The sequence below is a fragment of the Zootoca vivipara genome, chromosome 10 (assembly GCF_965207765.1).
Source record: "Zootoca vivipara chromosome 10, rZooViv2.hap1.1, whole genome shotgun sequence".
Lineage (NCBI taxonomy): Eukaryota > Metazoa > Chordata > Lepidosauria > Squamata > Lacertidae > Zootoca > Zootoca vivipara.
In genome coordinates, this window is record NC_142593.1 from 29,141,896 (window position 1) to 29,164,206 (window position 22,311).

At 39.9% G+C, this 22,311-nt stretch overlaps 1 protein-coding gene across 17 annotated transcripts in view; it reads left to right on the forward strand.

The window, feature by feature from the left end:
* MEF2C (myocyte enhancer factor 2C) overlaps positions 1-22,311 on the forward strand; it is a 170,104-nt gene that overhangs the window by 20,802 nt on the left and 126,991 nt on the right. Inside the window, exon 1 of one of the 17 annotated variants that reach the window (XM_088653053.1) lies at positions 408-1,066. The exons of 12 other annotated variants lie outside the window; for them this stretch is intronic. The gene's annotated coding sequence lies outside the window, so the exon portion shown is untranslated. Of the gene's footprint in view, positions 1-407; positions 1,067-1,136; positions 1,307-1,347; positions 1,637-22,311 lie in introns of those variants that run through there. 4 more of the 17 variants (XM_088653055.1, XM_088653060.1, XM_088653057.1 and 1 more) reach the window with 4 other exon arrangements.

Consider the following 22,311-nt stretch of genomic DNA (forward strand, 5'->3'; position numbering starts at 1 on the left):
CACTAACCAAGATATGCCACCCCCATTTTTACGCGTGAGCGCGCTCTCCCTACACCGCCCCCCCCCGTGGTAAAAAACTAAAATTAGCAAAATGTCAGGCATGGCAAGATTGATTCAGCCAAGATGCAATTATCATTTAAAAAGTGCTTGATTGAGGTGCCTGATGTTGGGTGATTTATTCTGCATACCATATACATAATTAAAGTAGGGTAGTGGCGTAATTTATCAATCTCATTGAGACTAGAGAGGGGCGAGAGAGAAAGAGAGAGCGAGAGAGCTTTGCCATCGCCTCTTCCTCCCCTGCTAGACTCCTAGCTGGTCTCCCGACTCACTCTCACTGTGTTTGTTTTATTAAAACGCTTTCGGGATGTGATCCCGCCCCCTTTTTTCAAGAGTGAAACTGATTATTTCTCCAGCTCGACAGGAGAGAGTCATTCGTTTGGGATTGTGGGAGAGAGAGGGGAGAAGAAGAGGAGGAGGAGGAAGAAGAAGGGAGGAGGAGGAGAGGAGGAGGGAGGACACAAGCAAGAGAAGCTTCGCCGGGCGTGTAGTTGTGAAGCTTCCTTTCCCTGCCTCTCTCTCTCTCTCTCTATACTCCATCCGCGATATTACAAAGCCTGTGAGCTGTTCTTTCCCCCCACTCGCCTCCTGTCACTTCCTTCCTAGACGCTCTCAGGACGATTCCTGCTTACTTTTAATCCGGCCAGCAGCACGGGCACTTTCGCCTCCTGAATCCTCAGATACACACACGCACGCCGCCACCATCGCCAGAGAGCCGCTGGCTGCTCATTGGATTGCTTTGCAAGGTTGTGTGTGTGTGCGCGCGCGTGTGCGTTGCGCGCGCGCGTATTTGCGGTTAAAGGAGGCTGCATGTTGAACCAGGTGGTGAACATCTTACAAGGCTGGAAGAACTAACGGCTCCCCCCACCCCTGCTTCCTTTTCCTCCTCCTCCTCCTCCTCCTCCCCACCACTCTCCTCGGTGTCTTGTCTCTTCTTCTCCCTCGGTTGCTCCCGAGAAGGGGGAAATATCTCAAGGACTAGCCTGATCATCCAGCCCTTTGCAATGTAAGTACACGTGCGATTTCATCGAGAAGTAGCATAGACTTGCTCCTTCAGCCCCTCGTGGAGGCATTGCAATGTTTTATATGGCAGGAGGCTTAGCATGCGCTGGGAACGTGCGTGGCGCGGACATAGCGTAACCGGGTGGCTTTAAAGTAACTTTGCACTCAAACCCAACCTAGTTAAAGTTGCAGAGAAATTGTGTCTCTTCTCTTTCCCCTCCCCTCCCCATCCTCCATCAGCCGCGTGAGTATTTAAACTTTCATGAAGTTAGTTCGCGTCATTGGTGTGTTTTGATATTGTGAAGTGCACTCAGGTTTGTTTGTCTGACCTTGGAGTACTTGCCCTGCGAGTTATCAAACAGTGCAGTGAAGAAATAAGCTGGCATAAGTGCAAATGGCCTTTTCAACTTGGCTGTGTGCAGCACGTCACTTTTGTTTTAATGCCTCGGTTTTCGACATAGCATCCCTCCCAGAGCATCTTTTTCATTTGCACACTTTGCTTTGAGATGGGGGAATCTGGGAGATCCGAATGGGAAAAGGTCTCTGTCTCTCTGCAGCCTTTCCAACTTTAGCTGTAAGTTAAGCAAAGCTAGATTGCTCCCTGGCAAGTGGTCTAACTTCATTATTTATCTAATTTTCACCCAGTGTTAGTTTTGTGTGAAGGAAGAAGGGAAATCTATAGAAGAATGTGTTTCATTATTTGAAAATAGTTGTATTTTGGAGTAGCTCAATAAACTTGACTTGGGAGATCATGTGAGAACAGTGTCACTTTAATAATGCTGTTTATCTGATTTGTAGAACTTGTTATTTTCATATTTACGTAACTGGCCAAGCTTGTAGTGTCTCGTCTTTAGACCAATATAGGTCTTTTAAAATTAAATGCTTATGGTACGCACCACATACCTGCTACTGTTTTAAGATGATTAAGCGGAAGAAGGGCATCCAGCCAATATTGCAGAGGTGGTCTGTAGATTCCTAGCTCAAGACAAAATGCTTTTTAGTAGCATATATAAAATGAAACATGAAGACCATTGTCTTAAATATATCAGTACCTTACATTTGCTTTACTAGAGGATATAAAAGTGTCCAGTTGGCCAATTACATTAGACAGATATGTTGGTTTTTTCCCCTTTCCCAGTGGCACTTAGCAGTGGCACTGTCGTTATAGAGTATACATATTTATATGTAATATAATAATGCTAAACCCTAAGGCATAATAGAGGCAGGACATAGGAGTATAATCACCTGTGAACCAAGACCTATTTTTTACAGAGTTATTTCAGGATGCTACTTCAGTTCTAAATAAGGTTCAAGGAGTCTTTTATCATAATGTGTTGCTTACATTTTAAGGAAGTTATAGTCAATAAAATGAGCATCTTTTGAAGCATTTATATGTCCCCCCTATGCTTCAGTGCACATTGTATCTATTCTTAATATTATACAAGATTACTCAGGGCCACTGGAAGCACTGGAATATATTTCACTGGCTAAAATCCTCAAGATTGGGAAAGCATTGCCTGAAATTTAGCAAAACATACATATATGAATTGTTATTGTATGTTATGATACTAGTTTTTTGGGGGGGGGGGCAGTTCTATGATTTGATCCTGCAGATCTTTCTGTGAGTTCACAAAACTGCTTGGGTAACAATAGACAACTCATAGGGATGAGTAAAATGAAGCTGATAAGCAGAAAGAAATCTCTTTTTGACAGGTTCCAAATATGACATAAATGATTAGATAGCCAATTTATGCTTGCTGATAACTGCATATAGTTGGAATATATGAGGTTTGCTTTTCTCTAAAGTGTGCTAAATGATAAACACTGCACCTATAGCGAGGTTGTCTCAGATATGTGTACCTGGGGTTGCATTACAAATATAATTGTATAGAATGCAGTTAAAGTTACTTGTTTGGGTTGCCTGTTCCGAAATCCTTTATGCGTGTAATAATGACAATGTAGTACCCTCATGGTAAGGATGTTTACTTGGAAAAAAGTTGTAGGCAAATAACTCACTTGTTGATAAATTCTTATGATAATTGGGCAGATGGCTGACTTTTCATAAACCTTCATGTAAGCAGGTACCTGTCTTAATATACCTAAACTAAATACATTTATATACTTAAGGCATATATTCATAGACGTAAAAATATTTTTGTCCTGTGATTTAAAAATATTAAGTAACACTTAGGAGGATATTCCTACCAGTTCAACTTCAACATTTATGACTGAAAACTAATTAAGTTCTATATGTTCCATTTATTACGTGGATAAAAATGGGTAACACCGCAATCCAAAACACATTTACTAAGTTGTAAGTTCTGTTGAAATCTATGGAACTTGCTGCTAAAGGAAAGTTATTTGCCAGTGTTGTTGTATTTAAATAGAATTTGTTCACAATTACTTTGCTTTTAAAATGTATTATTTCTAAGAAGTAAATTTTTCAGACGTTTGACACACTAATCAAGGGCATACTTTCTCTACAAGACAAGCAGCCTTTTAAATGTTCTCAGCAAGTCATGATTTCATGTGAGATGCCAGAGAGAATGATCACTTTAATAACTTTCAGACTTTAACCTGTTGGACATAGACCAACTTCTTAGCTATGTAGCCTAACCAAAATTAGAATAACATGGATCTGAGTGGTTTTAAACTCTCTGATTATTTCTATATGAGGTTCACAAAGTTCTATTCATGGAAATAAAAATAGTGTCTTCATCATTTCTACACATCATGTTGTATTTTGTGTAATGTGGGTTCTTTCCCCGTATTAAATTCAGGTTTTATGTAAATGTACGTTCCTGGCTACCTGGCAAGTTAAATGATATAAATGAAATTCAGAAAAAAAGTATACATCTTGCTAAAAAGTTTTTTAACTTACTGAGTGTAGCAAGTTGTGGCTTTAAATGACAGGTCTGCAGCATTTACGTTTGTAAAGTACAACATACATACTTTAGAACTAGTTGGTGCAGACTTGCAGAAGTTGCAAGTGAAATCTGCAGATATTCAGGCACATTCCTTTGCTTTTTGAATATAGCAATTGGTTTGCTGCTCTGAACAGATTTAAGTTAATCTCCTGAGAGCTGACGGTCAATATGTTACATGCGGACAGGTGATTAAATCCTAGTATCTTCAGTTCTGTACCTTAATCTCAACTGTCGCATTGACTGCAGTGCAGCAGAGCTTGGCTGTTCGCTGGGATTTGTCATCTTTAGGAAATCAGAGCAGCTTATAGAGACAATTCACAAAACCAACAGTGACAACAAAGTCTTATGTGCCTTACAAAAGGAGGATTAGGCAGTTCAGATGTCAACTTGATTGGACAGAGATAAAAGCTGATTGCTGCTGCGTGGCAAGGCACACTTCATTTTCAATTGGTTATTTATTACATAAGGGCTACTATAGCATGATTGCTTAGTCATTGTTAAGTGCAATTGGAAGCATGGGGAAATCATTTTTTATAAAAAAAAAATGGAGGTGGGATTGCAATGTGATCATTCAAAAATTGCAGCTTAATGGTGTTCTGATGCTTTGAGAGCTCAGTGGCTGTGCAATTACTACAGAACCTTAAAGTTTTATGCATATGCAGTACCTGGTTATATGAACCTTCCTCCCAAGTACCGTAATCATTCAGAAAGTCAAAGACTACACCTATTTCTTACTGTACCTCTATAGCAAAATGTAACGTAAAGGCACAGTGAATCCTCTAACAAGTTTATTTTGGGGAATTTCTGTTGGAATCATGGGGATTGCTATTGAATAATTTCAGGATGGCAGCTATTTGCCTCAGTTTATAATTTATTAATTTTTTTATTTGTGCAAGGCTTTTAAACTCTTCCTCCCGGAAGCTTTTGGCTATCTTTTAGAATGGAATACTCAGTTGTGTTTTTTGTATTTGCATCTCTGGAGGGTTAACTAATATTTTTTTTGAATTAAACTTTGGAAGCACTGAACATTCTAGCTGACTAATTGTCTAGTTTCTCCCCTTTTATTAAAACCTGATGAAACCCAATGGATACCCCTCGGTGTCTTACGCGATGTGACCTCAATGAGTCAGCCATAAATGTAAACATTCCATTCCATTGCCTTTGGCAGAAGTAAAGGTGATCTCTAAAATTCATACTGATATGCTTAAAAAATTTTTTTGTGATGGTTTGTATTTTTAGGATTAGAAATAATATAATTAAAATGGGTAACACTCATTTGGCTATAGATTTCCCCCTATTTGTCATATAGGAAATTTCATTTCCTATGTGTTTCTCTCTTGCCCTCATCCTCCCCGCCCCCACCTTTTCATTTCACATGACCTTATTTGCAGGATTCATTGCTTGGTTAAGGTGCAGTACATGTTAATAAGCTGATTTGGACTGTGATCCTAAGCACACTCACTTGGAAGTAAGTTCCACTGGAATCAGTGGGGCTTAAAATAAATGCTTATAGAGAAGAAGAGCCAGTCACTAGAGAGAAAGGACTCACCCAAAGCTATGTCCCTAAGCATGTTTACTTGGAAATAAGCTCTTTCAAAACTAGTGGGATTTGTTTTTAAATGATGTGTTAGGACTAGGGTGCCAGTCAACTTAAATCAAAGCACTCTGGTTTAACTAGATTGTGGACTGGAGTGTGTAAGCATTGAAAACGAACGGTGGCAAGATTGCCGTCTTACTTTGAGGCTGCGAAAATATATAAACAGTGTAATAGAGCGTTTAACCTACCCTGAGCATTTCATAGCACTATAAAGTAGAAGTTTAAGTGGCAAGAAACTGTTTTAAGGCATGTTGTTATACTTCATGAAGCATTATTAATAATAAAGTTTAATAATAGAATGTGTAGATGCTGCTGGGAATTAAATGTATTCTTTCAACTTACTCTCAAGTGTCAAGAATAGAGTGGAAGCTCACAACTGCTCTGGCTTAGGTTTGTGTTACATGTTTTTATAAAATCTGGATATGTCTGTGTTGTAAGCGGCATTTACAGCATACAGATTATCATTTCAATCTGTAAATATCTCTGGTAGTGATTATTTTCAGTGGGGGCCAAGCCACCAAACAAAAATCTCTTAGTTTTCCCATGTTTTGTGTGGTCGCAATGGATTGCTGAATAACTTAATGAAGTGAATATCATCTAGCAGTAGAGGGGTGTATTAGGAAGGGAGAAACTTGCTTATCAGAATTTAGCAACTTTTTCTTATTGTTATAACAAAATGTTGTGTGGTGGTCTTTTATGGGTCACCAGCTGCGTTTGTCTTGTGTAATCATGAAAGTCTGTTTAGGTAGCTTTAAACCATTTTTCACAAATCTCAACTTTTGGAGAAAGTATTGGGATATGAACATCCTCAGCAATGAAATGTAATTTCTTTCTGACACAAGACCAAGATGTCACAAGGTGCCATAAATGTGGTTTATGGCCTAGACTGCAAATACAGAGGTGATATGAAAATTAGCCTCATTCTGTCTAGAATTTACAATATAGACTAAAAGCATCTGAAAGAAACTGGTCCCCCCACTACAACCCACAGCTGAAGATGTCTGTTAATATACACTCAATTAAAACAATTTTCTGGGTGTGTAGTTCTTGCTGACATATGCTGAAATTTGTTATTATTTTTTATCAAGTGTGGCAAATCTTTAAGCTAAAATTCTGCCACACAATTCGCTGTATTTCAAATGTCTGTGCAGTGGAAAAAGAACAATTCTGGAATCTGCCACTTATTCATGTCATTTGTGATGGGACTATGGCTCATTTGTCACCTTACAGATTCTTGCTATCAAGTTAAGTGGTTTTAACAAAGGCATCTAATGAATTAGACTCTTGATGTGAGCTCTTGGGCTACTATTTATCAGTTGCTCAGGTGCCACAGGACACTTTGGCTGCAATCTTGCACATAGTTAGGCTGTTTAAATTTCTCTGGAGCCAGTGGAGTTTAAATAGATGGATTGTGCACAGGATTGCACCTGGAAATGTCTTTTCTTCAGGGGTGGGGGTGTAGTGCAAGCTGTACTGAATGTATAAGAATGCATGAAACGTAAAATCCAGGTAGGCGACAAATTAGTAAGTGTACATGCATGTTCACATGAGTGTGTATTCCAGAACGCTCCAGAAAGGTGATATAGAACTGAGTAGGTTTGGGGAGGGGGCCAGAATGTTTACACTCTTTTTGGCTCACCTGTCCTTTCAGCAGGAAATGGCGTAGGATATGATAAACTGTGTTGAAGCATTCCCTAGTAAGGCATTTGTGGCAATTCCCAAATGGTTAGTTAAATATGTACATGCTGGAAATGTCAAAATGCATGAGAGGTTTTCACCCTTTAGCCAGGAAAGCAAACAAGCAAAACGGATTGCACACTTTCCCATGAAAAGACATACTTTTCTTTTTCCTGGAAAACAGAAGGCAACTTTTAATGCTTGCGTACATTACATTAAAGAAGGACCTGGATTTTATTGGGCAATCCTGTTAAGCAAGTGTGCCTAGAAGATCTTGTAAACTATTGTGGCAAGCGGGGGGGGGGGGGAGTCCTTGAAGACAAATGTATAATTTCTTTCTAAACGAGATCATAGTAGCGGCACTGCAACTAAGAGTAAAGTAAGTGGGCTGGATTGGAATAATTAAATTTACCACTGCTACAGATGAGAGATTTAGTTATTTCTACTGTGCTCCATCTCTCACATCCATAAGTCTTGACCCTCTCCCCCAGTTCCTACAGGTTCCCCCTGTCCATAAAGCTATCATAGCAATTCAGGACATCAGTGCTGAATGAATGAGAACATCTTGTTATGCCAGAATGATTTAAGCCAGTGCCCGTGTTCTGTCACATCACTGTCAAGGATGGGAGTAAAGAACAGGAAATGGAAGGGACGGCATAGGCCACAGGCTGGATGCCACTGTATCACAGTGTCACAACAGAGTCAGCTGTCAGAGGAGGCTGGGAACTAGGAGCTGAGCCAAGGAGTTAGCTCGGAGAGACCATAGTGGGAACCGGAGCTGAAGAATGCACAGGAATACACCAGAGCAAGGAAGATCATGTTCAGGAAGTCAAAACAGGAAGCCTTCATAGTCTTTCAAGTCCCGGAGGACCCAATGGCCAACATGGATCTAAGGAACAAGTCTGGGACCTGAGAACACTTCAATGCCAGGAAGGTGCCAGGTTGGGTAGCAGACCACACAGGGCAGCCATGCAGAAATGAAGGTTCCCAGTGCAGGTCCTGACAAACATTGCCTAATGAAAAAGAGCTAAAGAGTTTTCTCATAGGCAACAGAGCCATGTGTGGTGCTGCCTTGGTACTCTGGTGACATTCTGGGTATGTCAGACTTACACCCTCCGCTGATGTTGGCAAGTTCTGTCTATAGCAATGCCCGGACTATATCTGATAAATTAAGACCACCGTAGAGCTCTGAGTTCTGGAACTTGTTCTTAAAAATTCTTTGTGGTGGAGACGTTACAAAAGAATTGATGCTACCTTTAGAATAAACAGTTGTTTTGGCAGACCCGACTATGTGGGCATGCCAGAATATAAAGAGTAAACTATGTTACATGCTCACTCACTTTTCACTATGCCCCAATGCTTATTTTGATCACACACAAAAAAAGCAAAATTACTTGGGAGGGGAAATTTTACAGAAAGCAAAACAATGAAGTTGAAAGTGTGATTAAACTAACACTTGAAGCAAACCTTTTAGAGGAAATGCCACTTAGGCAGTGATTTGAAATGGAGAAAAATGTGATCAGGGAATGAGTTAAATGTTATCCTCCCTCCTCTGCAGTTAAAAAAGATAACAAAAAGAAAATATAGTTACGGTATATGCAAAGTGTTGCTTTATTCTCAGTGGGGCAGAGAGGGGCTAATATTACCAGTCTTTAATGTTGATTGTTGACAGCATTCAGTTGACCCTATTATTTGCAATATGATTGGAGCCAATACTAAGTTTATATGCTGGCCTAGAAATCTATCTAATATATGTTTTAATTTTTTTATCTTTTAGTACTTAAACCAGAGATGTAGAGTGAGATAAACTCAGTTAAGGACAGTGGCTGAGTTTGTAAACATAGCAGGATGAGTGCCACTTGCGGGATGCAACTATTGCCTGGGTTAAACTGCAGTATTTGCTTTTAAATATTCAATCAATACCTGTTTAAAGAGAAAAGACTTTGTACAAAGGGCTGAGAGGACTAATTGCTTAGAGACAACATCTATAGAAGCAATGTTAGCAGATCAAACAATCCTTAGAAAATGTTGCTTTTTTAACAGTGAAATGATGTAGCTATTGTGAATGTTTTCTTAATTTTAATTGTCTGAAAATATAAACTATCAGTGCAGTTAAAGAGAATGCAACTGCAATAACTGCTACGGTTTTGATGAAAAGCAGATTTTTGTTCCGGATAGTGAAATGGACAAAGTTGTTCCTACACAATTGGCGACAGCAAGAGAGCTTCCTGATTTAAAAAGGAAGCCCAATGTGGTCTAAACAGTCACATCAGAGCGAGGATTTGGGTGGTCCTGTTTCTTCTTTGATTTTGCTACCCTAAACCACATTTTAGGAGGCCAAGTCTTCGTGTCCATGTTAACACCGTGGACTCCCAGAATGACAACGTTTTTGCTTCTGGTGGTGAGAACCTCCACAGCCAAATAGTGGGTTTAATTCTGAAGTCCTAAGCACAATTTACTAGGAAGTAAGTTCCATTGAACTTGTGGTTTTTACTTCAGGGTAAAACATGCTTGGAATCCCACTGTGGATATGTTTGGCTAGATAATGCCAAGAAGATTGGGGATGATGATTTCCAAAATAAATTCTTCATCTCTTTGATTTTATTGCTCCAATTCCCTATTCCTTGCTCATTCCCTATGGTACAGAAAAATTTGCAGGTGGGTTGTAGCTAATAAAATAATTTTTCAACAAAATACTGTCCTTTTATAAAGGAGACACTCGTGCATTTGGATTTAAGGGGTTAGGCAAGCTAGACCAGTGAGGAGGGAGAGCCAGATGAATCTGGTCTAGTAGTTTCCCTTAGTCTTTTCTCAAAAATTGCTTCAAAAGTCATGGGCAGAAGATTAAAATAAATAAATAAATAAATAAATAAATAAATAAATAAATAAATTAACAGGATACTGTTATAACCAATACCGTATTTTTTTAAGTGTTTGCTTTGATTGAAAAGTATTTTGTAGCAGGTTTTGGTCGCATTGTACATGCTTGTCTGGGAAAAAAGAACTGACACACATTACCTGCAGTAATTTTGCTGTCCACGGCAAAAGAAGTTGTCATCTCCAGTTTACAGTGTTCAGAATGCGAACTGGAATGTTCATAGGAGCCTTAGACATTCTGTGCATCACACAGCTTAAAATGCAGAGTAGAATATGCATCCTTGCCACTACCGTAGCATGTAGCTATTGAACTTAACCAAAAATACATTTATGTATAAATTTACATCACAGTAATATGATCGTTAACTACCAAAGAGAATGAAACAATATTTCATTTAAACTGCTTAAAGTGTAAACATTTTGTTTAAAAAGAATTTTGTAACCTAGTGATATAAGATCATGGATACTGTTATTAAATTTTAAAGCATGGCAGTGCCTGCAGTGGAAGATAATTTAATATTGTATTTTAAAGGGAAAGCACTAATTAGTCGCTGGAAACCCGACATTTTTAAAGAAGTGATTGAATATGAAACTACTAAAGTACTTTAACATATACGTGGAATTGATGCCATGAGGCCACCTGCTTAGTTGGATCAGTCTAGTAGGGAAAATTTTCTTAGCAATTGTTCCCAATGAACAATTACTTTATTTGTCAATCATTTCTCAACAACAGAAATTTGAGGTATTTTGAAGCAAATTTTCAATTTTTGATTCTGTCTTTTGAGTTTTGCTGAATGCAAGAAACCTTTGCCAAACTTCTTTAAACTGTACCTTTCATTATTTTTGAATGGCTGACCTGTATGCTTGATGGACTGCAGGCTTCACATAGCTTTTTTGTTTCAGAAGAGTCCTGTGCCACCCTAAAGTGGTCTGCTGGGTGAAGTTGGGGGACTTTTTAGTTAGCCTTCAGCACTGAAAAATAAATTTGTTCTCTGATTGCAAGCTGATATATGTATATCATGTCTCACCTAGTATATTTAAATGGTGACTTTGCAATGGTAAATTATGAAGGAGGGCTTGCTGACTTTGACCGCAGGAGTTACGTTTTCCTGTGTTTTTGTAATTACTGTATATTCAAAATATATGTGAAATGTGTCACAAGAGGCTATTGGATGAGAATGACAGAAGATCATTTTTTATTGAGTTGTCGGGGCAAAAATGAGAGTCTGGGGATAGAACGGGACAGTCAAATGGCACAATATGAGGTGGGCAGAATTGTGGTACCACTATAATAATGCTGACTCAAACTAGCCAGTAGTTGAATTTTGAAGTAATGCCATGATGTCAATAGCTTATCAGCTGCCCCTCCCCTTCTCAGCTGTGAGGAGGACAACTTGTGCAATTATGTGATTATACAAGCTCAGAAACCCACCCACCCACCCCTGCTACTCACTAACACCCACACCAGAATCCCCATTAATACAGGCATCTTGCAGTGGAAATACTTATATTTGTGCTTTTCCACAGTATGGAGGTTTAGGTCACTATCAAAATATGCTGATCTCTGCATTGCTTTGGCTCTTAATGAAATAACCCAATGGAACCATTGTGTAGTGAGATCTACCAAAGGAATCAACAGAATGATTTTTCGTTTAGGATGGAGCTGACAAGCATAAGGCCTTTGGGGGGGGGGCTTCAACAGGCTCATTAATGCAACCCATAGCACTCCTATGACAATCTATACAAAGCAGCCCGGGGGGTGGGCTAGTGTGTACCTCTGCGTCAGCCTCATCCAGATTGAATATGATTGGGACACAGCCATAGAAAAAGGAGTGTGAGCTTTACTCATGCCAGAATTTGCAATGAATAGTGAACTGTGTAGATGGCTGACAGTGGCATGGGTGCTTATGTTGGCGGGATTGGTGAGGGACACGGGTCTTTGGGCTTTTGAGGATTTGCAAGGGAATGTGCTAACCTTGAGAAAGAGCTGAGAAGGTGAGGAATGGGAAGCTTTGGTGTTGCTTAGACCAAGATGAGTGAGAACTGGTGGCCTGAGTTTGCAATAATAGTAGCAATGAATGGGTTTGGGGCAGGCAAGCTATGGAAGGTGTGAAACTTTGGGACTTGGTTTTAACGGGTGTTCTTAAGAGTCATCCCTGGTCCTACTGCTGTGGAAAAAAATGTGTAGCTGAGATCTCTGGGCTTAAAACCCTGCAACCCATTTCAGATTGCTGCCTGTAATTTAGGGAAATCGCTGTAATAGAATAGCCAGTACCATAACACTTGGGGAAAGGGACGTGACTCCCAGTGTTAGATCATCTGCTCTGTATGCAGAAGATCCCAGCTTCAGTCCCCAGCATCTCTTGCTAAGGCTGTGAAACTCCTTGCCTGAAAGTTGAAAGAGTTGCTGGCAGTCATTTTCCACCAACTAAGTTATATTCAGAGTACATCCATGGAAATTAACGAACATTCCTAAATTAGCTCTATTAATTTCAGTGGGTCTACTCTGAATAAAACTTAGTTGAAAACAACCTAATATAAGTAGCTTTTTCATGTTCCTGTGTACACATACAGCAGCTCATGCAGTGGGGAGTAAATGGTAGTAAATGTCCCGTTTCTGGAACTGTTAATATTTACTGTGCTGACTGAATGGATGTGAATCTACATTTGATTTTATTATGCTGCCTGAAAGAAGAATACCAACAAACTGGGCTAGAACATCCAAGCACATATTTATTCTTGCCAGGCATTTATCTAAAAGTAATTTCAACTTGAGAACAGTTGGTTTGCAATGGAAATTTTTTGTTTAAATTTTTTTTATTGTAAGGCGCTACAATATTTACACATATAGATGCAGCTGATAAAAACAACTTGTAGCGTGAAGATGAGCTGAAGGCTAGATTTATCACTGATCTACTTTTGTCTTAAGTGGAGATTGGCAATACAATACTACACATTTTTATGTGGAGGCATGTCTCACTACCTTCATTGGGTCTCACATGGGGTGGAAGCCTGTGTCGTACTGCTAAACCTCTGAAACATGCAGCATTCCCCCTTGCAGCCATTCCAGTCAGAGTGCTGCTGCAACATGGAATTCACTGAAATGCAACATTGTGCTTACTAATTCTTATTTTCTCTGCTACTGTTCCTTTGTGGACTCTAGCTCAGAGTTGCGAGTGTATCTGTTTGTGGCATTCCAAGCAGATGTAAGAAGTTAACAAATTCTCATCCTGCTGCTGCTTTCGTTATCTATCTGTCACTCTCTCATATTCTGAAGCCGGAGCATAAGGAGATGCAGTGACGGTGAGATAAAGCAGGGCTTTTTGTTGGCTGCAAAACCAGAAGTGTCTATAACTTTATCTCTTAGAGTTGTTAGGTATAGAATGTCATGAGATGCAGGAATTTGGGAGTATCAGATACTGTAAATGTAGGATGCAGCATGACATGTTGCAAGTCTCTCTCTCTCTCTCTTTTCCTGTTTTTGTGTGTGTGTGTGTGTGTGTGTGTGCATAAGCAAAACAATACACAAATGAAGATGTTAAGAATTAAACGGGATGTGGAAAATACAGATCATAGCAGCAGACAAAGAAGAGGAATCTTTTGTGCTTGTGTAAAAAAAGCCAGGTGGTTTCCAGAGAAGGTTTTGGCCAGGATGCACTATGCTAATTTTTCTCAGATGGATATTTCGTCATGTGCCTTAAGCAATGTGCTAGAGTTGTGCATTGGTGGGAGGATTCAGGAATGATTTCATTATAGCATGGGAGAGGGGGAGTACCTCCTTTTTGTCTACTGATTTCAACTATATTGGAACAATAAATATGATTAGAGTAGCAGTAGAGTAAATTTGTAGCATCATGAAAGTGTCCTACATTTCAGCAAGTGCTTAGGATTCCCACTTCTGTCCATGAGCAGAATACTTATTTGGTGTAGGACAAAACTTTAGCTGTTGTAGTCTGTGGGCTGAATTTGTTCCTTAACTGTGAAGGGTAGTCGAACTCTGCACTTCAAACCATTGCAGAGAGTTTATCCTGCATGCAATATACCTTGGTATAGAACATGGCCCTTGGAGGTGTAGGATAAACTTCAAGGAAATTTCCATGAGTTGAAAGGCAAAAATATTAGCTGCTACTCAGACATCCCAACAAGAAGGGGGGGGCGGGGAGAAAAACAAACAAGCATGAATTATTAGGAATGACTGCTGTCTGGCTGACCTGCCACTTGTGATGTGGTTGTGGAATGCCTTGCATAGAGCAAAAGTAAGGGTGTTTAACCTCAGGCCCAAGGGCTGAGTGCAGGTCTCCAAATCTGGGGCCCAGATCCCTGCCCAGATACCACACCCTTCCCTGGCCCCATGCCACACCCTCCTGCAGTTCTTTTATGTGCCTGGAATATGTCTTTGAACTGCAATAATGCCTCTTGCTTGCGTGGATGGAAAGATGTGCATGCAGAGATGGGGGGCGGAGAGAGAGAGAGATTGCAAGGGTGGACTGTACCCTACTTTTAAAAGATAAGAGACACATCCATTGTCCCACCCACCTCTGGCCCCATAGTTAACCAGAGGGATAATCAGGCATAAGAGGGGCACTTAGATGAATCCTCATGAGCTTCATGGGTAAAGTCCTGAATAATATGTCTGGTGACCATTGTGTTTTTTTCCCTCCTTGGGTACATTTCAGTCAGTAGAACATTAAAAAGGGGGGTGTATTCAGTTTAGACCACTTCTAGTACTATAGCTCAGGGGTGGGAAAATGTGGGCTCTCTAGATGTTGTTGAACCTCAGCTCCTGGCAGCACCAGCAAGCATGGCCAGTGGCAGGAATGATGATGGAAGTTGTAGCCTGGCAACATCTGGAGGGCTGAAGTTTCTGCATACCTATTATGGCAAAAAGATGTGTAAAAAGACACACACACACACACACAGAGAGAGAGAGAGAGAGAGAGAGAGAGAGAGAGAGAGAGAGAGAGAGAGAGAGAGAGAGAGAGAGAGAGATTTCTTAACGTCTTACAAGGGAGTCGTAGCTCTCCTTTTAAAGTCTGTGTGCCCAAGAATTATTGCCATCTGTCCTTCCTCTACTCCCATTCAGTAACCTTGCTGCAAGGTTATGATTAGTGAGAAATGGATCTTAATCACCAGTTGTAATGTTCCCCTTTTTGCTGCAGCTGCTCGAGAGATGCGAACAACGTTGCAAAACTTTGTCTTCGGTTTTATTTGCTACCCAGAAAGAAAGAAAGAAAGAAAGAAAGAAAGAAAGAAAGAAAGAAAGAAAGAAAGAAAAGAGAAAATACTTTTCTTATACATACAATATAAGGAACTCAACAGCGGGGAAAGAGAAACAGAACATGCTTGTTTAGGCATGTTACATGTGTCTATTTCAATGGCATTGTGTTTTGTTGGGCCGAGTCATCATTAAATGGATAGTAGAAGGGATAACAAAAAGCATTCATTATAAAATCTTTACCTTAAAAAGGAAAACTTCAGAATATATTGCATGCATGGACATTCAGTCTACAATATTCTGCTGAGTTTATTTAATTAGAATTTAAACATGTCTCTCTGATTATTTTATTGCATGAGGGGAGGGGATTCGTGTTTCTCTTCCAGTAGTTGTGCCAAGCTCTCTGTGTGTGTTTCTTCGGTGGTCACCTGCCTCATTCCTAGCAGAAGTGTGCAATCTGCTCATCTTGAAGATGTTAGAACATGCTGCTGGTGTAGCTGTAGTTAATGCACGAATCTTTTCTTGGGCGGAAGGGTAGTAAAACAATTAAATAAGGAAGCTGCTTTATACTAAGCCAAGCCATTAGACTATCCAAGCTCAGCATTTTCTGCACTGACAGGAAGAGGGTGTCAGGAGGGTTTTCACCAAGCCTAACTTGAAGATTGAACCTCGAACCTTCTGCATGTAGAGCAAAAGTTTTACTACTGAGCTATAGCTGCTTCTTTGCTGAAGTGCAATTGCTCAAGGTGCAGTAATAATACCAATAAGCAGTGAAATACCAATAAGCAGTCTTAATTCAGGAGGACTTGAACAAGGGACCTTCCAGGAGACAGGCTTCAGCCTTGAGTCACTTATTCTCACTTAAGCCCACTTCTTGTTTTTAGCATGCAGACACAGGTCATCGTCATCATGCTTAGACATTTTATCATAGCCTATGTCCCTCCAGATGTGGCTGGACTGCAACTCCCATCATCCCTGGCCATTGGCTTTGCTTCCTGGGGCTGATGGGAGTTCAGCCACATCTGGAGGCCTAAAGGTCCCCCCCCACACACACACACGGCTGTTCCTATTGCTGGGAGGGAGGGTTTTGTATGATGACTGCTGAGAGTGGATGAAGGTTTCCTTGTAGGTCTGTGGGCATTTCTGGCATTTTCACATCATCACCATCATGGGTACAACTGTTTCCTGTTTCACTACATTTGACGAAGAGGAAAATCCCATAATAGCAACAGCAACCTATTCATTGTGACTTGTTCTTTTACATTGTGAGTGGACGCTTAAGGGAATGGGAAGGCAAACTTCGGCCTGGATCGATCTGGCCCAATCGCCTTCTAAATCCAGCCCATGGACGGTCCGGGAATCAGCATGTTTTTACATGAGTAGAATGTGTCCTTTTCTTTAAAATGCATCTCTGGGTTATTTGTGGGGCATAGAAATTCATTCATTCCCCCCCCTTCAAAATATAGTCCAGTCCCCCACAAAGTTTGAGGGACAGGGGACCGGCCCCCTGCTGAAAAAGTTTGCTGACCCCTGCTTTAGGGCCCAACTGCTGATCATGGGTGGGTGCTTGCTAACTCATGGGATAGAATTTTCCCCTGCCATCCATGCCCCTTCCTAGGCTACCTTTCAACCTCTTTAGGTCTTTTTGCATGGTTGGAATGGAGAGGTATATGTGTGCGTATATGATTTTTGACTGACTGACATGTGGCCCCAGGAAGATTGGCTAAGTGAGTTTGCAACCCTCCAACATACAACAATTCCCCACTCTTGTAGATGTTCTATTGCATAAATGTCCTGTTACTTATGAGAGGAAGTTTCTCTGAAACTTATTGGGCATTATTTGTGGTGATTGGGGGGGGGGCAGACAGTTTACACGAGGAGAATCTCTCTCTTTCCACTTCTCACCACCACCAGTAAAAAGGTGCATATTTCATAGTGTGCTCTGACAACCCAGCTTGCTATATGAGGCAGAAGGTAGCAGTTGTTCCTCTGTAGGAAGAAAGTTCTATGTCATATGAGCTTACACGGCTCTGAGGAATACGTTGCATATGGACTATGGTACAGGAGCTTGGTGGATAAGATGCCCACTGTCAGTGGACCAGGACTGATATATATTTTGATATACACATTGGATTTGTTATTATTCTCACTACCCATCAGCACACCCAGTGTGATGGGACAAGGAAGAATGGAATTCAGAAAGAGCAGTCTAGATGGAAGTTGCATGCACATAACTCTTGCTAATTTACCACATTCTTGCTCGTCTAATTGTGCAAACCTCTGTATCGGTTCTTTAATGACTCTGGTCAAAAGGTGGAGATACATTCAATAAACAAACACACCTTTTTAACTTTCTCACCATCATGCTAGTCTACACAAATCTTAATAAGCAGAAGGGAAGTGTCATTGACTACCTGCCTTTCTTTCCAGCAACTGGGCTCATGTCTGAAAATGGAGCTCTTGCCAAGGGTAGCCAATTTAAACATAATTGTAAGCAAATTCCAGGCTGTTGTTTTGTGGCAAATGAAGCAGAATAGGGCACTATTCATTTTCTACAACTGTTAAAACTACATGGAACTCTTTAAATATATTTACACCCATGCAGTGTTATCTTGAGATCTTGAAATGAACTACTAGAACAAGCATAGCATTTTTTTTAAAAGACGTGTGTTAACATTAAAATGTGTAGACACAATGCATTCATACCAAAGAAGAGAATTTGTGTTACAAGTTAATGTCATCCATCATCCTATTATTCTCATTCTTAACGATAAAACTTCTATCTTTGAATTGCCCTCTTTTCAGAGGAGTTGATTTCTTTGGGCTTTTTCGATAGCTAAAAAATTAATTCTTCAACAGTGGAAAGCTCCATTAATTCCCAAAATCAAAGACTGTTTTAATGAGCTTAGTGACTTGACTGAATTTAAAGTAGCTGCAATATACATTTACATAAATTAAATATATTTAAAGAATTTTATCTCTATTTTTAGTGGATTTTTTAAAACAAAAAAATCTGTTCTACTTTAGGGCTGGTTGCCATGAATTTAAAACCCAAATTATTCATGGTTATTGAGTCAAGAAAAAGAACCCTACTATGTGTTTCTTTAAACAAGCTCATGTGATATATTAATAAAAATTATTCAATGAAGACAGTCATATCTGTAGTGTACTGTTGGTGACACTAGCCTCCTGTTTTTTTAAAAAAAAATGGATCCAGAAACAGCAATGTGAAACATTATTTCAAGATGTGCAGTGATACTTTTAGTCTGAAGTCTGAAAACACAACTTCCTGTATGCTACTTCAGCAGAGTTAATGAACAGATAAGTCCAAGACATCTTAACATTACTTTCTATATACTGTACTTTACTTTCTATACAAATGGCTAAAAGAACTGTGGTTGGTTTAAAATGCTGTGAAAAACACAGCAATCTGTACCTGAGCCACAAAGAGCCAGGTTTCCTCCTCTTCCTGCTGTCTGTTGCGTGAAAGTACTTGAGTCCCTCTCCCTCCCCCCATGGATGTGATGTTACTAGAGCATTCCAGTTGCCATATTTTGGAGTGGGCACCTCAGTTAGTACGCTGGCTATGCAGTTGCTCCTAGAAGGAAAAAGCAGCAGCAACAAAAATGTTAGCCGTAATAATATTAAAGTAGTAATTCAAATTGACAGTTTCCATATCAGAGCTGTATACGGTTAAGGTTGCCATCCTAGACCCATTTACCTGGGAGTAAGCCTGTGAATTCATCTACTGCTGAGAGGGACATGTTAAGATTGCACTGTAAATTTCATTCATTTCAGTAGGATATAAGTGACCTACCTGTGTGCAGGATTGCTATCTTAAAAACTCCAGCGAGAATTCTAGTGCTGGTAGTCTGAAATAGGAAAATTCCTTCCTGGGCCCAATTAAAGCATATATATGGTTGCTGGTGTCTACACTCTGAGGACAAGTGTGCTGCTAGTCTCCTAAAAGCCAGAGAAGACTGGGCCAGCAAGCTCTTGCCACCCAACACAATAACTCTGACATGCCTTCACCAGCCTTTCAGAACAAAATTAGCTCCCTCCTCAGTGGAGGAAGTGGAGATATGTGGGAGAGAGTGTGGTATTTTCAACCACTAATGGACTAAAAGCCTGCATAATGCTTCTGTTATTTCTGGATGTCTGTGTGCCTGGTTCTTTTTGATATCTGTTCCTTATGTGAATCCTGAATCAACATTTGTGAATATATGAATTACCCCTTCAGGATAAACTACCTGGAAAGGAGAATGTATATACACTAAAATCTTACTGTGCAGTCCTACATATGTTTACTCAAGAGTAAATCCCATTGAACTAAGTGGAGCTTGCTCCCAAAATGAGTGCATTTGATTGAAGCCTTACAGTGTAAGTCCAACCCAGCAAAAGACACAACTCATGGAGTGTCTGAATATTGGTTTTTAGTTCTTGGACTGTATTCTTAAATATACTTATCTATCTCATTGAACTCAAGATGACCAACTGACTGCAAGTTTATACCCTATATTAGGGATGGGAAATCTGTTTTGAATCTCTTGAAGGTAATGAATCGAGGGCTGCATGCTGGCAGTGGGTGTGGCAATAGGCAGTAGTAGACAGGGCTAGACCACATGTATCCCACATGTGCATTTCCTTGAAGAAAAGGTAGAATAGAATTGCAATACAATAAATAAATGTAAATACATTCCACACTTCAGCTAGACAATTGCTCATGGTATATCTATCTTCCCTCTTCCAGTGGTAGTAAACATTGTTGTATAACTCGGAGCAGCAATATACTTCCCATGTAATCTATTCATTTTTTAAAAAAATAAAGAAAAAAATACCTTATCATTCATCACTTATGATTTTAATTTAGACAAAGATAGCTTTTATAAAACTGGAATGGAAAACAATTTCTTCCCTGTGGTTATACCATGGGAAATTAAAGGAAATGGCATTAGAGGCAGAAACATATCTCTTATAATATCTCTTGGTGCAGACAAGCTATGATGAGCGTGGGCATTTTGCACTTAAAAATACCCTGCAATACCTTTGCCAGCAGCCTCTGTTTCCGAAAGGGAAGGACCACCCTCTTTAGTGGTGAAATGCAACTCTTTAGTCATGCCTTTCTTAGGAACAGACAGCTTGTTTTGTGAAGCTGTCCCAAAATATGTATTATTCATGGATGGTGGCCCGCCAAGGAGACTTGGTACAGTTGTAATGATAGGTTAGAACTTTGCCAGTCCAGTTCATGTTCTTCTTCAGACTCTTTTTCAAGTGGGGCGAGGAAAGCATTTATCTTGACATTTCTTTGTCCATGTCGACATGTGCTTGCTGTGTGGTGTTCACCAATTCTGAGTTTGCTGTTCAAGGTGTGAGTCCACCTGAATGTGATCCCCCTCTCCCTGACTGTGTCAGATTTCTCCCTGTTTTTTTGTGCGTGTGTGTTTTTTTGGGGGGTGATCTCCATAGCTCCCAAGCACATTGGAGTGTATAGGGACACAGCATAGCGTGTGGTCCTGCAAAGTATTGTTTGAACCCTATTTCAGCATTTTTTATGTCTTAGTCGGCAACTTCAGAAAGAAATCTTTGCTTTTCTAGCTGTTTTGAAACTTCAGCTGTTGTAATCTGCTGAATGGAGTGGTCAGCATTTATCCAGAACTTTCCGGACTCCCTGGCTGGCTGTGCTTCCTGATCTGGAAATATCCTCATGGGAGGAGTTGCCCCATGAAGCATGTACCCAGAATGCTTCAGGGTGTGAACCATGTTTGAGATGATGTGGTGGGAAAGGGGTACACATGACCCCAACCACCTCAAAAGTATGGTGAGTGGGACAGAAGACTTTAGCTGAAGGAGTGTTCCTTTTAATGTAAATAAGTATACATGAAATTTTTTATTTTGTCTACTGCTTCTACCCCTTGGAGCTGATGTCATTATACGTGTTATTGTTGTTATTTCTTTTGCCTGGTCTTTGACCATGATAAAGATTGATTGATTGAGACATAAATGCATTTTTTTCTGGATTACATAGAAAGGTAAATTGAGGGGTTAATGAATCTTTTAAATAATAAAATAAAATAATGGTTGGGAGCTTTCCTATCATATGCATTCACTGGAATCTCAAAGCATGGATACATAACAACTTCTATAGAGTTTCACATAATGAAAGGAGAAAGACAGTGAGAAATTCCCTTGGTCGTTATTCTAACCTTGAGAAATTTGTTAATGAATTTTGGTGCTTCAACATCTTGTTCCATCTGTCGGTGGCAATTTTTCTTAAAGTAAAGCAACCTTAAGCAACCAGATGGAAAATGTCCAGAAAGAATTAAATGATCCACTAGTTTCTATATGTTCTCAAATTTAACGCCTGTCTAGCTAGGGGTATTATGTTTTCAGAAAGTTTGATGCCATATGGGGAAAACAGGAGTTTAAGTATTTGGAGGAAGTGGAAATATATGCAATACTTACTTATCAAACCTATCCATCATTTACTACTGAAATGTGATGTGTAGTGGATGAAATTGTATGGTGTGGTATACTAATGTCTTTTTTATTATTATTCAAACCATCATTGCAAATGCACCTAATGTTAGAAATAGAGCGACAAACTGATGTCCCAAGACACCTTAGGATAGCCTAGTGTTTGCAAATCAAGGAGAAGAGGTATAAAATACAAATTGAAAATACAAACTGCTCTCATTGCAGTAAACAGAAGGAAGGCTTTATTATCAGGGCTATAGCAAGAGTGACCTGGAATGAAGAACCACACAACTACATCCACATACCTAAGGAGGATATTTGGCTCTCTCAAACAGGAGTCCCTCCTGCTTTGCATGGAAACAGGGGAATTTTTAAAGCCAATTAGGAGCATAGGAAGTTTCCTATACTGAGTCAGTCCATTGATCCGTCTAGCTCAGCTTTGTCCACACTGCCTGGTAGTGGCTCTCCAGGGTTTCAGGGAC